Source organism: Mytilus galloprovincialis, chromosome 5 (assembly GCF_965363235.1).
Source record: "Mytilus galloprovincialis chromosome 5, xbMytGall1.hap1.1, whole genome shotgun sequence".
Taxonomy (NCBI): domain Eukaryota; kingdom Metazoa; phylum Mollusca; class Bivalvia; order Mytilida; family Mytilidae; genus Mytilus; species Mytilus galloprovincialis.
The window spans coordinates 82308408-82315009 of NC_134842.1; positions in this window are offsets into that span (position 1 = coordinate 82308408).

Sequence of the window (6602 nt, forward strand, 5' to 3'; positions counted from 1 at the left end):
ACTTGCCCCAACCGTTCAGGGTTCAACCTCTGCGGACGTATACAGCTACGCCCTGCGGAGCATCTGGTTGGTGTTGTTATATGTCACAAACTGTATAGTTTATATGGCAATAAAACTTTGAATTGAATTGAATTGATAATGAACGCCATACTAATTTCCAAATTGTACACAAGAAACTAAAATAATACAAGACTAACAAAGGCCAGAGGCTCCTGACTTGGGACAGGCGCAAAAATGCGGCGGGGTTAAACATGTTTGTGAGATCTCAACCCTCCCCCTATACCTCTAACCAATGTAGAAAAGTAAACGTATAACAATACGCACATTAAAATTCAGTTCAAGAGAAGTCCGAGTCTGATGTCAGAAGATGTAACCAAAGAAAATAAACAAAATGACAATAATACATAAATAACAACAGACTACTAGCAGTTAACTGACATGCCAGCTCCAGACTTTAATTAAACTGACTGAAAGATTATGATTTCATCATATGAACATCAGGCACAATCCTTCCCGTTAGGGGTTTAGTATCATACCATCATAACATATATGAGAAGAACATAACCCGTGTCATGTTTGTATGTTTGTTGAGTTGTAAATACATTTATACTGTACATATATATACATATGAAAAGAGAATATAATTACGGAAAGAAAAGGTAATTTTTAAAGTACAGCTATTTGTAAGATCCAGGCAGGGGGTGATTCATGTATGTCTCAGAACTGCTTTATTCTTTTATATAATAGTTACATTTGTGTAGTTAGCTAAGATTGAAATAGAGTTTGCAAGCTTTATTTTTTAATTTTGTTGAACGGTTGCTATGGAAACATGCAGCCATTTTTTTGAGGAATTTATGATGAAATCAGGCATGAAAATTGGAAAATGTCTACTTTTTGGTTGCAGCAATTTCATGATAATGACAATTTCAAGAGAAAAAAATAATTTCAACATTTAATTAGGCATTATTTGAAGTTTATATTTTGATGTCGAGGTTGTGAAATTTTTTTTTATATTAGGCTAAAATGGTATTTAAAAAGATGCAAAAATCTGTATTTTGACATTTTCTGAAAATAGCTTAAATATCATACTTTAAATCGAGAAAAATTGACATTGAGCAGACAAGTTCATTATAAACTATGATTACATCTTAAAGTTCATACATTGAATTATTAAAAACAGGAAAAAAACATCTGTTTTTTTTTTATTTTTTTGTTACCATGGCAACAAAAATTGGTAAAATTCATAAAAATGACAAAACACAATACTTGTTCATTATCAAAATTTTTGCTATTTTTTTTATATTAATGTAATTTAACAGACAATAAAACTTATGATTTGTTTGAAAATGATAAAAAATATATAAGCTTTAATTTAAGTGGCTGAAAGACCATAGCAACCAAAACAAAAGCCCTAGCAACCGAAACAAAAGCCCTAGCAACCGGTCTGAAATTGCTGAATTATTTCAGAATCAGCATCAAATACATGGTTTTTGTATTGGATACATATAAATAATGGAGTTTGAATAATAGTTAGATAGTTAATTTACACTTGATCTGCTTTTGGTTACCATTGGAACAAAAAAGTTCAGATTTGATACAAACCATTATGTACCTTATAATAGCTGTTTTGCAGCCCTGTAAATGGACTTCTTTCAACCATAATCAACAAAAATCATATTTCTCTATATTTACAACTCATATCTCTTGATTTCATGAAAGGTCATTTGTTTATTGTAATAACAAAGTATGGCATAGAAATTTTAGATGGAGAGACAGAGTTAATAATGTAGGACTACTGAATTTGGTGCATGGTTTCATCAAAAATTTGTGTATTCCTTGATTTTTCTCAATATCTCAAAATTCAAATTTTATTTTGGTCTAGAATCGTAAAAGTAAACGGTGCGTCTAAACACTGCTAAGGACTCCTTAGTGCACGAAAGACCTATACAATGCCACTAAGGACTAGAAGGAGTGCTGTTATATATATTATTTTTACATATTATGGTAGAGATAGATATTTAATGCAAAAACAATTATAGAAAAATAATCATAAATAAATAAGATATTCAATATTATTTAAACGGTTCATTCCTCCTATTCCCACTTTTTTATAAATCTGGTAAGAAAAGTTAAAATTTCATGTGGGAATAGGAAGAAAACTTATGCAAACAAAGGATTATACTTAATCAACTTTTAATTGGCCAATGTTTTTTGGATAGGAAATAGGTTATTTTTGTATATGTTTGAAATTTGTGTTTTTAATTCAAATCTATGCTTATTTTGTTTGCTAAAACGACCCCGTATGTCTCGGCAGCCGATCGAGTCAGCCATATTTGTTTACCTTAACTTCTGTTTCCTGATTGACACAATATAAAGATTTTTTTACAAAGAATGAACGTTTACTTTATTGTTTATGAAAATATACTTTAAGTAAGCCTTTCTGACATTTTAGGAATCGTTTAAAAAATAATAGTTATACTTTCACTTCCTAGGCGTAAAATACCGAGGTGGTGAGAAAATTGAGACCTCGGTAAACTCCGGAAAATTTTCTGGAAATCGTTATTGTGGGTCGGATACCTTAAACGAGAAAGACCTGATTTTGTGTGTCGCTTCTCTTCCTCCCACAATACATTAATCATCATGCCTGTGTGTCCTATAGGTACTATGCATAGTCGCATTTATCATCCATTCTTATGACTATTCAGTTTGGGCTATTTTGGGAGAAAAACGAAAATGAAGGTGACTGTCCGATTATTGTTTCCGTTATCAAAGCGACTTTTATGTCAGACATGACTTCCGGATTTAACATTGAGAACCAATCGTATGAAAGAAATGGAATAAAATTGAGAATGGAAATTCTGAATAAGTGAAAGAGACAAAAACGTGACCATATAGCATACACCAATCGAAATAAAGAAATGTAGCAAATTATCTTATATTTCTTTTATAACACAAATTCAAAAGTAAAGTCACGCAAGCATTATAATATGAAACAAACAATACAAGTAAACAACACTAAAGTAAATCATGCATTGTAGCACACACATCAGAAATCCACCGTATATTAGCCTATTCAAGTTTATTAATCTATTCAACGTGAATAAGGTGGGTGGCTGCATCGCCAAACTGTACTGTTGTTACTTCTTGGTGGGGCATTAATGCTGCATAGCGAATCATGGTTGAGGCCTAGATTCCTCATGTTTCAGTAGTTTTATTTGTTTAAAATGTTTGGTCGCGGGTGCTGGAATGTTTCGTCGACTTGCTTTGCCATCCCTTTAGATGATGTGTAGTCTCAGTCCCAGTATTGTGTAATGATCCCATCAGTATTTTGTTTCATAGTCAATAAAGAGCATGCAGTCTAATTAGTTGTGTAATTTTTTTATTTGTTGTTTTGGCTTTAAATTAGCTTTGGCCTTTCAGTAACTGCAAGTACTCTCAGATATGTTCTTAGTGTCTTTTTGTGTTGGTATGTACAAGTAGCCGGCCATGTCCACTTTGTGTTTATGTTTTACAGGGAGGATTGGAATCCCACTTACATGTTTCACCTTGCCACATTCTGTATGTGTGTGCATTTCCCAAGTCAGGAGCCTGTAATACAGTGGTTGTCATTTGTTGTTGTGTTACATAAAAAAATATATTTGTCAAATTGATTTTTTTGTTCATTTGTGATTTCGGGGCCCTTTGTAGCTGACTATGTAGTATGGGATTTGCTTATTGTTGAAGGCGGTACAGTGACATATAGCAGTATGGAACCTAAATTCCTGTTCCTTGTGCTTTTCTCCAGATACTTTGTGTGTACTGGAAACAACAGTGGTTTGTGTTGATAAATTATTATATGCTGCATTCCTAATTTTAGATTAACAAATTCAATGATTTTCAAATCATATATTACGTATACCTCTGTCTATCTGACTTATTCTTTATTTTAAGGTACGCTTTGAAGAAAAAAAACAGTTTGCAAATAAACAGTCACTGTGTATCAAATTTGTATTAAAGTAATATACTTCAATAATATAACAGCAGTGGCGGATACAGACATTTCAAAAAGGGTGAGGGGTAAAGGGGGGGGGGGGGTTCCAACTATATGCTCCCATTCAAATGCATTGATCGTCAAAAAAAGGGGTTTCCAACCCCCGGACTACCCCCCCCCCCCCTTTTTCCCCCTGGATCCGCCACTGAACAGTGTACCAACTATATTTTCTTTTAAAAAAATACAGGTAAATCTTAGGTGAATTTTTAATTAACCTTGAATGTTATAAAAGCAATTTATAATTAATCAAACCATCTATTGAAGGAATAGTGATTTTTAAAAGTGTGAATAGGAGGAATACACCATTTAGACACGTGCCCTTTTTTCTTTGATATGCCGAAAAAAATCAATGAACCGATTGACACGTTCCAAATAACATAACAACAGTTACTGATTAAACAATCATGATCTTTATTATTCTAAGTAATTTTTTTCAACTGTTTTTTACAAAGCCTTCATATGGTACTATGTGGTATGTGCTTTACTTACTGTTGAAGGCCGAAGGGTGACTTATGGTTATTTATTTCTGTTTCAATTCGTTTCTTGTGAAGATTTGTCTCATATCATAAGTTTCACCCATGTCCGTCAGTACTTTAGTCGTCACGAAGTTGATTTCCATTTTCTAAATTTAGTTTGCCTCAACCAAATGTTATGAAACATATACATAATGCTTATTACCATAAAACAGAGATCAATTTCAATTTAGTTGCATGGCGTCACTTAAACTGTTCCCGAGTTATGCCCATTTTGCGTTACTTTTCTTTGTTTGATACTTTAGTACTTTAGTCGTCATGAAGTTGGTTTCCATTTTTTAATTTTAGTGTGCCTCAACCAAATGTTATGAAACATATATACACAATGCTTATTACCACAAAACAGAGATCAAGTTTGAATTTAGTTGGCGACACTTTAACTGTTCCCGAGTTATGCCCGTTTTGCGTTACTTTTCTTTGTTTGATACTTTAAAAATTGTTAAAACCGAGAACCAGATCAGTTTCATAGGCGGATCCTGGGGGGGACAGCCCCCCCCCCCTTTTCGTGGGAAAAAAATGGTTGATTATATAGGGAATCACTGAAGTGTGATTGGAGCGCCCCCCCCCCCCCCCCCCCCCCTTTACACAAAGTTCTGGATCTGCCACCGAGTTTAAAACTGTATAGTTTACCTTAAATGACCTGGTTAAGTGAAAAAATATCTAAAAGTGACCATTTGATATTTAAGGAAAACCTTTCTGAAGCCCTTTTTTTCTGTCATACATACCATATAATATTTCTTCGACTTTCATGTATTTTCACGGCTTTCAACATTGGGCAAAGCCCATGCCGAATAGTCAGCTATGAAAGGTCCCGAATTGACAATGTAAATCAATTCAAACAAGAAAACCTATCTATTTACAAAAAGTGAACGAAAAACTAATATGTAACACATAAACAGACGACAACCACTGAATTACAGGCTCCTGACTTGGGACAGGCACATACATAGAGAATGTGGCGGGGTTAAATATGTTAGCAGGATCCCAACTATATAAATTAATTCTCAAGAAAATCTTTATATAGATAAATTAGTAATGATTAAGAATTTGACATATTGTGTAGACACCTATAACTACTAGTATTGTTGAAATCTTTATGTTGCCTACTAAATGTCATTAGTTGGGTTTTTTTTTCGTTTGATTGCTGTGTTATTGACGTATAACCTACATCTCCTACAGTCTTAGTTCCATTTTGGTGTACTTTCAAAAAGGTGTATGCAAAATTATAACTAAATACAGATGTATTGCTTTTCTTCCCCTAGGTAATATGCTTAGAGAAAGATGAACCAATGAGAAATGTACCTCAATTTAGAAAGTTAAATAAACTGAAAAAAAGTTTCACTTTCCAATCTTAAACTCTCCCCATTTTTTTCCATTTTTCGTTCAATAAATTGTTTATATTTATTGACGGGAGTTCACTTTTAATTTGTATACGTTTTAGGTCACGGATAAATGTGATTTTAATCATAAAAAGGGGGAACATTCCAGTTTTCAGACAATGCTTTGAGCAGTTATGACACTTTGGTGACGCCAGGTTTATATCTATTAACATAACCTCCCATTAGTTTTTCATGAATTTGTGATATGACATCAAGTTATTAAACTTTTATTATTCTTTGAAAAAGCGACGGGCGTAACATGCGCTCATGGCGCAGCTGTTTATTTTTATTTTATGGAATTACACCCCTTTCAAAGTCTAGGATCAGATAAGAGTAAATTTGAACTTTGCAGTATATCTGAGGTAGTTAATGCACACCTTAGCTGTGCATGATCCTGATCTATGAAAGATTCAAAGAAAAACTACCCAACCTCCACTCCTCCCCCAAATTGCAACAGTGTATATATTTAAATTTGTTAAGTCTTTTCAATGAGCAAAGACAGTCATGACAGTACTGAGAGTGAAAAAAAGCAAAGCATGCAGTTATATTCCCATTAGAAAAATGAACATTATAAACATAATTATATGTAATTTTTTACATAAACTATATTATACATGTATATCATTTGATTGACTGTTATGGGTGATATTTGTCACCATG